This window comes from Coregonus lavaretus (genome assembly GCF_964263955.1).
Source record: "Coregonus lavaretus genome assembly, chromosome: 16".
Taxonomy (NCBI): domain Eukaryota; kingdom Metazoa; phylum Chordata; class Actinopteri; order Salmoniformes; family Salmonidae; genus Coregonus; species Coregonus lavaretus.
This window is the reverse complement of record NC_140003.1, coordinates 61,051-77,266: the sequence shown is the minus strand read 5'-3', so window position 1 is coordinate 77,266 and position 16,216 is coordinate 61,051. Positions and strand designations below refer to the sequence as shown.

At 41.9% G+C, this 16,216-nt stretch overlaps 1 long non-coding RNA gene across 1 annotated transcript; it reads right to left on the bottom strand.

Annotated features, from left to right (window-relative positions):
* Positions 1–7,172: 7,172 nt before the first annotated feature.
* On the bottom strand, positions 7,173–11,002 carry LOC311143697. The gene is made up of 3 exons (XR_014614436.1): positions 10,919–11,002; positions 10,487–10,542; positions 7,173–8,915 (listed from the first exon to the last, which is right to left on the bottom strand). It is a non-coding gene; the product is annotated as an uncharacterized lncRNA (long non-coding RNA).
* Positions 11,003–16,216: the final 5,214 nt, after the last annotated feature.

Here is a 16,216-nt window from a genome sequence, read left to right as displayed (position 1 = left end):
AATTTACAAGCAATTTGTTTATACATTGCTGCACTGCAAGTTTACAACCAGATGGCCAAAAGTGTGCCTTTGTAATTGTTTATTTAATTCTCTTTTTAATTCTTAATTATTTGTATTACTATTATTGTTATATTACTATTATTATTAAATAGATTGTTTCATTTTTTGCTAAAAGGCACAGGTGTGGGCAAATCATCTTTCTACACAAATGTTTGGTCACCACCCAAGACTTGCTGATGCCCTCCTGGTAATGTTGTATTAACAGTTTATTTGTGATATAATGATATTTTCTTAATGTAATTTTAGCTTTTCTGAGTTTGAATATGTTCTACTATTACATAGTTCATCTGAAAGTATAAACAAAATGCCCAGAAGTAGACTTGTTAACTGTTATTTTTTATTTATGTTTTTTTATTTCATATTTTTTTGCTAAAAGACTGGGCAAGAAAAGTTTATACTAAACATCTGAATAGATGATGTTTTTTTGTTTGACCTTTAAGTCAAGAGTACCCATTATTTTTAAGGCAATCAGTTGCCACAAATATTTTAAGTTTGGTGGTAAATTATTTTGAGTTGTAACAAGTCTATGTTTTTGACTTATGGGTAATCAGAAGATTGATTGAAAAAACGAATAAATGTTAAGTTAAATCAGGATATTTATGTTTCATTTTCATGCTTGAAATTATTAAGTTCTCTTGAGATATTGCAATGAGAAAGATGAATAAATATTCTGAGTAGCATAAACTGAAAATGTTTGAGTTGGCTTAATCAGTAAATTTTATTGAATTATAATTTAAAAATACATTTAACATGAACTCCAAATATATAAGCAATGATATACTCAAATGTTTGAGTTTATGAACTCAAAAAAACTGTGGTAACTGATTGCCTCACTTTCTTAAAGTTCTGCTTACTTATTCGGGTTTACAGTGTATATGTCTGTGCTATGTGCAGGCAGCTAGTATAATTATTGTTTGTAAAGTAAGTATGGTGATTATTATTAAGGTTCTGGTCGTCTGAGATACCAACAAGTAGGCTATACAATATCAAGACATATATGTATTTTTCTATTAGTGTATTTGAGTTTGTTCTGTAGTTTCTGGATGATTAAATAGAAATTGCATCCAACTTTATATGGCTTGTTTTAGATATAGTGATATTTGAGAATTGATTTCATTTCAAATAACTGAAAGTGAGAGGTTGTAATCTGAATAAAGGGGGAAAATGCCATTTATTGAACGTGGTGAGACAGTCTTACACATTTCTAGAGAACCAGTTCGGATTTAAGTATAACTTTTGTATGACTGAAGCTTTTAGTGGTAGGTCCAAGCTTAAAATATTTAATCAATTCTGTCCTCTCTATTGATATTCATTTTATAAATAGGCCCGTTTAATTTTGTCTGGCTTGCTGTTCCAAATCAAATGGAATATTTATTTTTCATATCAATTAAAAAACTGTTCGCTAGGTGTAGGCAAGACCGTAAACTGGGATAATACTATAGAGTTAATCAGTGTGATGTGAGGCTTCTTGTTTGCACGGGCAATGTCTCCGGCCAACTCCAGGATCTCAGCAGTCAGGCACTCGAGCACGGCAGCCAGGTAGACTGGTGCGACAGCGCCCACACGCTCGGCATTGTTGCCTTTGCGCATCAGCCTGGGCATCTCGTAATCCATCTTGATTTAAATGTTCATGTAAAATGTGTTCCCAACATTGAAAGAATGTCTGTGTTTGTGTGTGATTTTTTTATTCCAGGAAGATGAAGGGGGTGATGTCCTGCAGGACCTAGCAAAACATGCAAGGAAAATCGTTGTGTACTAACCTGGGATATTTACGTTAAGGATTATGTTTACCAATAGATGACAGTATTGACTCAATACAGGGTTTGCTTTCCGCTATCCGTAGCCGTTCAAATGTCTGACATATAACCGTTCTCGAGAAAGCCACAGGTAGCGTAATGTATTTCAGCAGATTTCGTGCGTTTCTGTGTGAAAAGACACTAATTTATGTGCTACTTAATTCGTGCGAAAAGACACCAATTTAACCAGTAGGCTACACACAGCAACCATAAACGGATAGCCTATTTTCCTTTATTTTCTTTATTATAGTTGTGAATATACAGAAAAGTTGTCTTTATTTAATGATGTTTCAAACATTGTAGTTGTATGCCTATGTACTGTTTGAGATTTTCTGAACATAATACACACATTTACGTGCAACTTAATTTAGCAGACGCTCTTATCCAGAGCGACTTACAGGAGCATTTAGGGTTAAGTGCCTTGCTTAAGGGCACATCGACAGATTTTTCACCTAGTCGGCCCGGGGATTAGAACCACCGACCTTTCGGTTACTGGCACAACGCTCTTACCCACTAAGCTACCTGCCACCCTTATTAATGTTAACGCTGTTTTCTATGCTTGATTTCGATTAATACTTTAATACTTTGGGATACTGGTGCACTTTTGGTCAGAAAGGCCCCTTTTTCGTGTAGGCAACAGTACACGATTTTCTTCATAATGCATTTCATATTTCGTAGAGCCTAAATTACACAATTTTCTTCATAATTCATTTAATACATGTTAAAGAGGTTAATGTGAAATAATGAAATGTCGGCTTTCACTTATGGCACTTCCAAGGCCTTTCTATTATGGTTATGTCAATCATATTATATACTTGTTGTAACACGTTCAACCAGTTAGCAAGTCAGAAATGTTCGTTTCCAAGTACCGACTAGTACTTGAATGCTGTATTATGCCAACTTCACATTCTCGTGGAAAATGGGAAGTTGTAACTCCGACATGATTGTGTTAAAGTGGTTTTGAAGTCGGAACAATTCTTAAACCAATAAGATTGGCAACAACATTTTCACAATTTCTCACTTGTAATTCGAACTTGGAGGGTCATTCAAGTGAAACTTCCTAGTCGGAACTAGGTATTTCCGATAACTCTGATAGCACCCTGAACGCGACATTAATATGTGTGATCGACAAAAGTAGGGTCTGGGTCCTGGCGTGTCCAGTCCCCATACCCATTCCATAGGAGTGAGTGTCAGTAGTCTACTATATGTCCGTGCTATGTGAAGTAAGTATGGTGATTATTATTAAGGTTCTGGTCGTCTGAGATATCAACAAGTAAGGCTATACAATAAATATATATTTTTTTCTATTAGTTTTTTTCCACAAATAGACAGGTATTTTTACCTTTCCTTGGTAGCAAGATCTTATAATTTTTTGCTAACTTTCTATTAACATTTAATAGAGTGAGATCATTTTATTTATTTTGGGGTATGTATCCACATCACCATCAGACCATTTAATTGGTAAACTACAAGTTGTATTGTCAGTGATCCAATTTACAGTTTAGTCATTTAGCAGACGCTCTTATCCAGAGTGCATACATTTTTCATTCTGGTCCTCGTGGGAATCGAACCCACAACCCTTGCGTTGCAAGCGCCATGCTCTACCAACTGAGCTACAGGAGGGTCAATACCTTATATAGTACATTTATCATAATGTGGTTGTATTCCAGAGAGGTTAGAAAATGTATCTAGATCCTCTGAGTACAATGACACGTTTGTTTTTAAACCTTGGATTTCTAATCCCTTGATATAATTGTTGGATCTGATTTGAATAGCTAACATTTCGATGGCCATAATAAATAGATATACCGATAGTGGACAACTTTGTACATTTCAGCACCACGGAGCTCCTCTATTACCCGTCTCGTGAGTGGAGATGAAGCAGAAGCGCTGTCCATTCAACTGTGCTGAATAAAGCAACGCATGCACCGAGTCTTCCTTCGTCCTTCCTGATTTGGCCAATTATTTGGTTGGAGTATTTCGGCCTGCCGCGCGTCTTTGACCATTGTAGATAATCCCTTTGGATTTATGTGTTTTATTTCAACGCCTCAGGCAAGTAAAACGTGCAATACGTAGCTTTAAGACGGGTTAGTTAACAACATACATGGTGAGAAATGTAGAGGTGCGCGTATAAATGGAGCAATTGTGCCTTTTTGATGGAAATATGGAGGTGGGATTTTGGAGATCAGGTCATCATTTACGCGCGCTCTCCGCGAATACAGTGGGCCATCAGGATGTCCTAGGGCACGATGGACACCCTCTTTGCGTGGATGGCACACAGTTTGGTGTCCTCGAACAGACCGACCAGGTAAGCATCGCTAGCCTCCTACAGGGCTATCACGGCGGAGCTCTAGAAGCGCAGGTAGATCTTGAAGAACTGGGCGATTTTTCTCCCCAGGCGCTGGCAGGGCTCGTAACGGGGAGGCGCTCCTGCGCGCAGACTTGGCGGCTAGCTGCTTCCTGTAGGCTTTGCCACGGGTGGATTTGCGAGCGGTTTGCTTGGTTCTGGCCATGGCGCTTGCTTCCTTCTTAGACAGTCGGAGTATAGCCTCGAAATGCCCATGTGAAATGTATAAAGCCAGGAGTGGCATCTGCTGATTGGACACCATCTCCCCACTACCCCGATTGGCCCGTTGCGGAGGACTCCTCTGTCGGTTACTGGAAAGGATGCTTTGCTTCTTTTTTTTTAGGACCGCGCGCCCATCACAATACACTGCGCGCCAAAAACAATAGTACACTAAGCGCGTGCGTACAATAGCACACTGCTGGCCCTTTGCGCGCAATAATAGTCGTCAAAGTCAAGAGTGAAATCTTGTGTTATATTTTAATGCTAGCCTGTTATCGCAAACGAGGCCAATAGTACACTGCCTGCACACAACTACACACTGCGCGCTGGCAAAAGCACACTGACAGTCGGGAGTATAGCCTCGAAATGCAGAGACGCGCCATTGCCAGAACCAAGCAAACCGCTCGCAAATCCACCGGTGGCAAAGCCCCCAGGAAGCAGCTCGCCACTAAGGCTGCTCGCAAGAGCGCCCCGGCCACCGGCGGTGTGAAGAAGCCTCACCGTTACAGGCCCGGCACCGTGGCTCTGAGAGAGATCCGTCGTTACCAGAAGTCCACTGAACTGTTCATCCGCAAGCTGCCCTTACAGCGCATGGTGAGAGAAATCGCCCAGGACTTCAAGACCGACCTGCGCTTCCAGAGCTCCGTCGTGATGGCCCTGCAGGAGGCTAGCGAGGCTTACCTGGTCGGCCTGTTCGAGGACAGCAACCTGTGCGCCATCCACGCCAAGCGGGTGACCATCATGCCCAAGGACATCCAGCTGGCTCGCCAAATTCGTGGAGAGCGCGCATAAATGAGGATGACCTGATCTCCAAAATTCCCCAAATGCTCTTTTAAGAGCCACCTCCATATTTCCAACAAAAAGGCACAATTGTTCCATGTATACACGCACCTCTACATTACCCACCATGTATGTTGTTCACTAACACGTCTAAAAGCTACGTATTGCACCTTTTAGTTGCCTGAAGTCTAGCTTCAATGTTTGTGTGTGTATACACAACCATCTGGCATCATCCACTTCCTTTGGACTATAGTAGCACAGTAAAATGCTTTACAAAGGAGGGGAAAAAGAAATGTTCAGATGAATAATTGACACTATTAGCTGTGTGTAATAGCCTTGCATGCAGTCAAGACAAAACATTGCATGCCAACTGACTTTGAAAGTCCCATGTTGCAGTGCTGCTGAGAGACTCATGCAGAGGCCAAAACTTTACAGTGGAGCACGGAGAATATCTTGTGGTTCAACTCGGGTACTGCCCATATGTGTCCTTTTAGTATTAGCTCTTTAGCCCAGCGTTTCCCAAACCTGGTCCTGGGGTCCCCAAGGGGTGCGCGTTTTGCCCTAGCACTCCACAGCTGATTCTAATACTCCCAGCTTGATGGTGATGAGTTGATTATTTGAATCAGCTGTGTAGTGCTAGGGCAAAAACTCCCAAAACGTGGCCTGAGTTTGGGAAACCCTGCTTTAGGCTAATACTAGCCTATTAGGATGACTTGGTTCTATCGCTTTAATGCCAACCGCTGAACTCTGGTTTTAACTAATTACTTGTCCCAGGTGACCATTATGAATCTAATAGCAAAACAAATGTTTCTAAATTGCTCTTTGAATGTAACATGCTACAGTCTGTCAATTACACCGTGGAAATCACATTTACATATTTCTTATCCCCTGTGTCGTCATTGAAGACATGTCACAATCATTGAAGGAAAAAGTCCATGTATTCTTTAGATAATTACAACATAGATGTCCTGTAATCAAACGACACAAATGGAATGAATGAAACAAACCGAACGTTTAGCAGGCACTAGTTTGCATCAAGCCTGTCTTGAGCATTTTGCCATAGGTGTGGATTTGATGTCATTGCATGCCTCATCCGTGGCCTGGAGGAGGGTGGCACGCTCATGGGGATGGCAATCACACACACTTTTCACTTTTTTTTTTTTGTATTGCATTTCACAGTATTGTGTGGCTCAGGTATTCAGCGCATGTCACTAGCAACACCATAGTTGTGGGTTGGATCCCCACTGGGGTCACATGCTAAAAGGTATGGACTCACTGTTGTCACTTGGGATAAAAGCGCCAGCTATATCAAAGCTATAGGATATGAAGGTAGGGCATTGGCCAATGCCATTTCCGAAAAGCAGTGTGAACCCCGCCCCCCGAAGGAGAAGTTGACTATTCAAATAGAGCTACCCAAACATTTATTGGATGTTGCAAAGTTTTGCTTTCACCCATGGACCCTAAAGGGAGTGAAAAAAGGGCAGGAAACAATGGGTTCTCAGCAATATTTCACCAACAACCAATCACTATTCAAGCATAGACATTAGGATCATCAACAAATATTCCTAAGTCATACTACAAAAGGGTTGTAACGAAATGGAATTGTCTGTTCAATGCAAGTTCAACGTCAAAGAGAAAGTGCATCACCACAACAAACGTGTCTTTAGATACACTGTAAAAAATGACTTTGTGGAATGTACTCAAACTATTACAGTCAACAAAAGCACACGTCATATTATTGATTAGATATTTTTGCTTGTTTTTATGAGTAGATAAGCTTGAGTAAGTTGTTTAGATGTGGTCAAATACATTGAGTAAAGATGATAGAAGTAAAAAGGATTATATTACGTTGATTCAACTCAAATAGATCCATGACATTGTGTTCTTTTACCTGAATGATTCATCCTATTATGTACTCAATGTTACATGATATATTCATTTAGACCAACTCAGAAAAGGTTCACATTTTTACTTTGGATTCACTCAATCAGATCCCTTAAGAGAAAAGGTATCCGGACACCGGGAATCCATTTATTTAAACATCAACGGTTTGCAAAACATGTGTTATTACGAGTTGACAAATTACGGAATTGCAAACAACACTGCAGGTAAGTCCTGATTGCTGTAGGTAGGCAAAACCGTAGAAATAGGACCTAGAACACTAACTAGTATAAGATCTCTGTGGGCAGAACATTTACTTACGAGAGATACAATGGAGCTTCAACCCCATAGACGTCATGGGGAACAAAATATTCTCATAGTAACCATGGATAACTACTGAAATGGAGGCTCAAATAGCTTGTGTTTGCACTGTGGGATATTTTTCAAACTACAATGTTGCCTACAAGGCCAAAATAATTAAAGACGTGACAACCCCAATAATCGAAACACTTTTACTTGTTTGTTCCTATAACATTTCTCTGTTCACGAGCACTGCTGATGGATGCCACCTATATTACTTTGGTCATTTTTCCTTTAACCCATTAATGTTGTAGTTGCGCCTTTTTTCAACAGTTCCCAATAGAAATCTGTTTAAAATAGGTGAAAAAGGTTTTGCAGTAGACCATCAGTGATGCAGGTAGCATTGTGATGTCATAACAACCATACTGTGCAGACAGACCCTGGTACCGCACCTGCTGCTATTTCAACCTCTAAATGGCCGCCTATGAAAAGCCAAGTGACATTTACTCGTGATTAACTGACTGACCTGTTGCAACCTCTACAACCACTGTGCTTATTATTTGACCCTGCTGGTCATCTATGAACGTTTTAACATCTTGGAGAAAAATGTGCCCTTAATGGCCACGTACTGTTATAATCTCCACCCGGAACAGGCAGAAGGGCACCGGCCACCCCTCAGAGCCTGGTTGTTCTCTAGGTTTGTGCCTTTCTAGGGAGTTTTTCCTAGCCACCGCGCTTCTACATCTGCATCGCTTGCTGTGTGGGGTTTTAGGCTGGGTTTCTGTATAGCACTTTGTGACATCTTTTGATGTAGAAAGGGCTTTATAAATCCACTTCATTGATTGATTGATGGTAGAATTGTCAAAATACCAGTGGTGAAAGGTGTGTACCTTGATGAAACCTTAAAATGGTACAACGGATTCAAAAATCGGAATTTCAAACCGCAACTGTATGGGAACAAAATAGACATTACATTTTACAATGACATCCTTCATTAAAAACACCTATTTTGTATCTTTTGTATACAAAACACAATGGAAAATACCGTGGCAGTGACCCTTTAAAACACACCTTGCAGAATAAACGTGTCTTCCTTACCCTCTAACCTCTTTAGCCTATAGAACCGCCACGGGCCCATCGGGGACGGGTTCCCAGACCGCAATGTGCTCGAGCCCCGCCTCTCGGTGACCATCCCCCAGTAGGCAGAGGTTGGTCCCAGCACAGATTCTGTGCCCCAGGCGGCTTCACCAACAACAAGCGGGCCTGTGGTAGAGGACACCGTTCCTGACCTGCTACCAGAAAAAATGAAGGGAGAGAAGAGTTCCAAAGGCACCTCAGCGTTTAACTACGAAGGTGTTACAAAGTAACCCTGACATTCAGTCTATGACAATTGTCCTCAGGCCTGTCATTCTGCTTAAGACAGTCATTTGTTCTTGAGGGCTGTCACTCGCCACGGCACCCTCCTTGTTGATCGCATAGATTTCCTTTACATGTTACGCAAGGTCTTGCAGGAAATGACCCCACTCAGCTTCCTGTAAAATAAATAAGACACAAATACAGACATTCTGTCAATGTGGGGAACACATTTTATTCCACCTGGATTACGACATGCCCTTATTTGTTATCAGATTGCAGTGAACATTCTCTCCCTCTCTCTCACACACACACACACACACACACACACGTGATCGAATATTCATGGGTGAAAATGCTTTATTGGCCCCACATGGTAGTCTTTAATGAGGCCACCGGCTTGATACCAGTACAGGTATGCATACCTCTCCCCCTGAATCTTCATGTTGTAAAGTCACAGGGGCTGATAATCGCTCCATAAATTGATAGCCCGAGGCCGAGTGTACCATGATTTTTCTCCCCCTTAATTCTAATTATTTTGGGTATGTCGGCTACACAGATTGCTGTTCGACATGCCCCTGTGTCACAAAAGAATTTAATATTTTTCCCTAATATTGTTAAGGTGAGGTATGGTTTCTGTTCTTGCTGCAGAGCCAATTCAATTGTTTCCAATTCAAACACTTCCCACCCCGTATCAATGGGTTCCTCTGACCCCTCTCCTCTCTTAGGGTGCACTACACCCTCTATTGCTCTTACTACATCTCGCTGTGTCCACGCCCTATATACATCCAGTGTGTCTGGTGCATGCTCCTCCCCAGCCCTTGGGTTCGGCAAGGCTATCAAAGGGTACTGGTCATCCCATTCCTCATCATCTAACCACTCTCCCTGGCTTATTATAGTCTTCTAATCTCTTCAACTCCCTGTGCTAAAACTCTCTGTGTTTACTTTCTCTAGCTCTTCCTGCCTATTTCCTCTCTACCCTTCTATCATTACTGAATCAATGATAATAACTGCAATAACTATCAATAATAATTATAATAACTTACAAATTATATTGTGCCCTTTTTCTGATGTTATAATTGTAGTCTATTCCATCACTTTAGTTTAAAATATAAATGTATTTATAACAAATCCAGAACCCACCACAGGCTGGCGCTATTTCCCCAGCACAACAGCCAATGCCACTTGCTTCCCCGTAACCAAATTATTGTTGTACCAACTATTTATATTTTCCCGCTAACCCATTTCAGTTCGCTATTCAATTTCTTTAACTGTTCTCTCTGATTAGGCCCTAATTAATAAAACAAATGCTTGATATTGTTGATCAGTATACACTTAATGACATTCCTACCATCTGAACTATGTACTGTCTCTCACATCCCCCCCCCCCCCTCTCCTGCTCCTTCCTACATTATGGGGGAGGCGCATGGTGTCCTTATAACATAGTTTCATAGACCTTTCCAGAATACTTCTATTTAAGCTATCTAATTCAACCTTTCACATTTCTCAATCCACATAGTAATCTAGGTATATAGCCCCACTGCGAAAGCTTTACTCACTGTCCCTACCTGTTTTCGAACCAGGAACCCTCTACATACCTCGCCAGGCATTCCACACCATCTGCGATGCTCTCAAAGTAACTACTTCCAGTTCATAGAGCAAGTGACGTCACCAAATGAAAGTCGCACTAGCTTTCACCTCAAATCGGTGGTCAGCTAGCTAGAAGGGTGTCGTTAACAGCAAAACGTACCATTTTCCAGTTCCATTTTAAAATGTTGAGCTCGAGGTGATTTAGTCCTCCAACCGCTAGAGAGTGTCAGAGGTTAGGGGGAAATTAGCTACAAGTTAGCTAGCTAGCTAGCTAGCTAGTCTAGGCTACGTTAGCTAGTAACACATGACCAAACGAGAGCTCGCTTACCATCGGTCACATGCGACCCAACAAATGCGCAGACAAAACATGTAATCAAAAAACTGTCATTAAAATAATGCGCATTTGTCCAGCATAGATTTGACTTGCAAAAGCGGCTGATTTTTGCGCATCATTTACTGTATTTATGTTAAATTATTTGGAATACATTCACCACACTAAATCATGTTCACACGCACAAACAAATAATTTGCTTCAAGATTTAAAGTTTAAGAGAGTGAGTACTCAATTGGACGACATTTCATTGTTACATACCTAGTCTCAGCTCAGCTTATTATCAGACTTCTTGAGGTAGTGACCGTTTTTGTCTTTCGCAGCAACAGTATCTCTTCTTCTGTCACTAACTTCGGGGTGCAGAGCATATGGTTCAGTGGCACTCATCAGCGCCATCTACCATCGGGGAGTTTGAAAAAAGGAACGAACGAGTCTCTGATCTTGTCAATTTCAGCATTTTGCTCTACTTACCATGAAGTAAAATCATAATAGTCATCATCATAATAGTAGTACATTACAGTATATATTTGAGTAAAATAGTACAATTTAAAGGGAGTATGTCAGGGTCAATTACTGGCAAATGAGAACACACTAATCCTCAGGGGTCATTTTGGGGCAAAACGCACCACTTTGTGAAGGTTTTGTTTTGATTGAAGAGCAAGAAAAGTATTAATTGGTTCCACTTCTTTCCCTTCTAAATGCGTTTGCCTAAGGACAGCCAGTATGCACATATCTAAATGTTATAAAACATTGTTGTTTTTTTTGCCACTCAGAACACAGACATTTACCTTAAGGGGAGTTACCCTCATTTTAGACTTCCCAACCATACATTTTCATGACAGTGTTCCTAATCTGCAATAGGCAAAGCAGTTGAAAATCGGTAGGTTAACACCAAACCGTGAAGTGATTATGAATTCAGAGCAGTCGGATTAGGTCATAGTCAAATACATTTGAACAAATGAACAACAATATCACAAGGAAAGTGATGTGAGCATTGCATTGTGGAAAGCAATGACTTTACAAGAACATGTATTGCAATGCAAAGCATGTATTTCTAGATTAAACACTGATTCAGTGTGGTGAACAAGTACCTGTATGATTTGGTGTGCTCTACTTGAACATGTGCTTAGAGTTTTGAAACCACTGCCTATATGATGAGCTGTTGTTGTATTTTTTTTAACCAAATACTTATGAAAATTGCACCAGTTGAGAGATGATGGCTCTCTGAGCCTACGGTGAAGAGTACTTCTGATCCAGCAGGTGGTGCTAAGATCCCTCCCTATATTACTTGAATGATGAGTTGACTTATTCCTTATAGCTCCTAATGATTTTAAGGCCAGTGTTGGCAGACATTACTTCTGCTCCAGCAGGTGGCCATGAAATCCCTCCCTATATGACTTGACTGACCAGTTAGTTGATGGACTCCTTACAGCTCTTAATGATTTTAAGCAGAGTGTTGGCCACATGACTTCTGGTCCAGCAGGTGCCTTTTATTTCAACGCCTCAGGCAAGTAAAACATGCAATACGTAGCTTTTAGACGGGTTAGTTAACAACATACATGGTGAGAAATGTAGAGGTGCGCGTATATAATAAGCCATTTAACAGACGCTTTTATCCAAAGCGACATACAGTCATGTGCGCATACATTTTTACGTCCCGGGGATCGAACCCACTACCCTGGCATTACAAGCGCTATGCTCTACCAATTTAGCTACAGAGGACCACGAATAAATATATCAATTGTGCCTTTTTGATGGAAATATGGAGGTGGGATTTTGGAGATCAAGTCATAATTTACGCGCGCTCTCTGTGAATAAGGCAGGCCAGCTGGATGTCCTAGGACACGATGGTCACCCTCTTTGCGTGGATGGCACACAGTTTGGTGTCCTCGAACAGACCGATCAGGTAAGTCTCGCTAGCCTCCTGCAGGGCCATCACGGTGGAGCTCTGGAAACGCAGGTCGGCGATTTTTCTCCACAGGCGCTGGAAGGGCACAATGCGGATGAGCAGCTCAGTGGCCCTTTGGTAACGACGGATCTCTCTGAGACACGGTGCCGGGCCTGTAACTGGGAGGCGCTCCTGCGCGCAGACTTGGCGTTGAGCTGCTTCCTGTAGGCTTTGCCAAGGCTGGATTTGCAGTCGGAGTATAGCCTCGAAATGCCCATGTGAAATGTATAAAGCCGGCAGTGGCATCTGCTGATTGGACACCATCTCCCCACCACCCCGATTGGCCCATTGCGGAGGACTCCTCTGTCGGTTACTGGAAGGGATGCTTTGCTTCTTTTTTTTAGGACCGCGCGCCCAACACAATACACTGGGCGCCCAAAACAATAGTCCACTAAGCGCGTGCGTACAATAGCACACTGCTGGCCCTTTGCGCACAATAATAGTCGTCAAAGTCAAGAGTGAAATCTTGTGTTATATTTTAATGGTAGCCTGTTATGGCAAACGAGGCCAATGGTACACTGCCTGCACACAACTACACACTGCGCGCCGGCAAAAGCACACTGTGCGCGCGCAACAGCACACTGACGGCCCTTTATGCGGAATAATAGTCTCCAAAGTCCAGAGTGAAATCTTGTGTTCTAATCTAATGCTTGCCTGCTATGGCAAACGAGGCCTAGTAGGTGTTATTGTTCATTCATGGCCTCATGTGGGAACATGATATAGTGGCATGTATGTAAGAAATAGTCGACATAATTGTGTATACACCCACTCAATTGGTTGGCTCTTAAAATAGCCTTTGGAGGTTGAGTTGTCAAGTTGAAGCCTCAGTAGCGAATTTACTTGGCTTTGACGGTCTTCTTGGGGAGTAGGTAATGGGGAATGATGTGAGGCTTCTTGTTTGCACGGGCAATGTCTCCGGCCAACTCCAGGATCTCAGCAGTCAGGCACTCGAGCACGGCAGCCAGGTAGACTGGTGCGACAGCACCCACACGCTCGGCGTAGTTGCCTTTGCGCATCAGCCTGGGCATCTCTTAATCCATCTTGATTTAAATGTTCATGTAAAATTTGTTCCCAACATTGAAAAATGTCTGTGTTTGTGTGTTATTTTTTTTCCAGCAAGATGAAGGGGGTGATGTCCTGCAGGACCTAGCACAACATGTAAGGAAAATCGTTGTGTATTAACCTGGGATATTTACGTTAAGGATTATGTTTACCAATCGATGACAGTATTGACTCAATACGGGGTTTGCTTTCCGCTATCCGTCGCGGTTTAAATGTCTGACATATAACCGTGCTCGAGAAAACCACAGGTAGCATAATGTATTTCAGCAGATTTCGTGCATTTCTGTGTGAAAAGACACAAATTTATATGCTACTTAATTCGTGCGAAAAGACACCAATTTAACCAGTAGGCTACACACAACAACCATAAACGGATAGCCTATTTTTCTTTATTTTCTTTATTATGGCTAATTAAACGTTATGAATATACAGAAATGTTGTCTTTATTTAATAATATTTCAAACATTGTAGTTGTATGCCTATGTACTGTTTGAGATTTTCTGAACATCATTTGTGAGAAAATACACACATTTACGTACAACTTAATTCGTGGGAAAAATTGTTTTATTAATGCTAACGCTGTTTTCTATGCTCGATTTCGATTAATTCTTTGGGATACTGGTGCACTTTTGGTCAGAAAGGCCCCTTTTCCGTGTAGGCAACAGTACACGATTTTCTTCATAATGCATTTCATATTTCGTAGAGTCTAAATTACACCATTTTCTTCATTATTCATTTAATACATGTTAAAGAGGTTAATGTAAAAATAATGAAATATGTCGGCTTTCACTTATGGCACTTCCAAGGCCTTTCTATTGTGGTTATGTCAATCATATTATATACTTAGGCTATTGTAACGCGTTCAACCAGTTAGCAAGTCAGAAATGTCCGTTTCCTAGTACCGACTAGCACTTGAATGCTGTATTATGCCAACTTCACATTCTCGTGGAAAATGGGAAGTTGTAACTCCCACATGATTGTGTTCAAGTGGTTTTGAAGTCGGAACAATTCTTAAACCAATAAGATTTGCAACAACATTTTCACTATTTCTCACTTGTAATTCCTACTTGGAGGGTCATTCAAGTGAAACTTCCCAGTCGGAACTAGGTATTTCCGATAACTCTGATAGCACCCTGAACGCGACATTAATATGTGTCATCGACAACAGTAGAGTCTGGGTCCCGGCGTGTCCAGTCCCCATACCCATTCCATAGGAGTGAGTGTCAGTAGTCTACTATATGTCCGTGCTATGTGAAGTAAGTATGGTGATTATTATTAAGGTTCTGGTCGTCTGAGATACCAACAAGTAAGGCTATACAACATACAATATCAATAAATATATATTTTCTCCTATTAGTGTATTTGAGTTTGTTCTGTCGTTTCTGGATGATTTAATTGAAATTGCAACCAACTTTCTATGGCTTGTTTTAGATATAGTGATATTTGAGAGATTATTTCATTTCAAATAACTGAAAGTGAGAGGTTGTAATTTGAATAAAGGGGGGAAATGCCATTATTGAACATGTGGTGATTAGAACAAAAGATTTCACTCTTGACTTTGGCGAATATTATCGCGCGGCACTGTCCTAATGCCTGCGCGCAGTGGACTATTGGCATCGTTTGCCATAGATTAGAACATAAGATTTCACTCTTGACTTCAGCGACTATTATTGCGCATAAAGGGCCGGCAGTGTACTGTTGCGCGCACATTGTGCTTTTGCCTGCGCGCAGTGTGCAGTTGCATCCGCGCTGTGTACTATTGGCCTCGTTTGCCATAGCAGGCTAGCATTAAATTATAACACAAGATTTCACTCTTGACTTTATTATTGCGTGTAAAGGCCGGCAGTGTTCTATTGTTTTGGGCGCGCAGTGTATTATTGCGGGCGCACGCAAAGTGTATTGTTTTTTGGCGTACAGTGTGTTTTTTGGGCGCGCAGTGTATTGTTTTGGGCGCGCAGTGTACTGTTTTGGGTGCGCGGTCAAAAAAAAAAAGAAGCAAAGCATCCCTTCCGATAGCCAACAGAGGAGGCCTCCGCAACGGGCCAATCGGGGTGGTGGGGAGATGGTGTCCAATCAGCAGATGCCACTGCCGGCGTTATACATTTCACATGGGCATTTTGAGGCTATATTCCGACTGTCTAAGAAGGAAGCTAGCGCCATGGCCAGAACCAAGCAAACCGCTCGCAAATCCACCCGTGGCAAAGCCTACAGGATGCAGCTCGCCACCAAGGCTGCGCAGGAGAGCCTCCCCGTTACAGGCCCGGCACCGTGTCTCAGAGAGATCTGTCGTTACCAAAGCTCCACTGAGCTGCTCATCCGCAATGTGCCCTTCCAGCGCCTGGGGAGAAAAATCGCCCTGTTCTTCAAGACCAACCTGCGCTTCCAGAGCTCCGCCGTGATGGCCCTGCAGGAGGCCAGCGAGGCTTACCTGGTCGGTCTGTTCGAGGACACCAAACTGTGTGCCATCCACGCAAAGAGGGTGCATATCGTGCCCTAGGACATCCAGCTGGCCCGCCTTATTTGCAGAGAGCGCGCGTAAATTATGACCT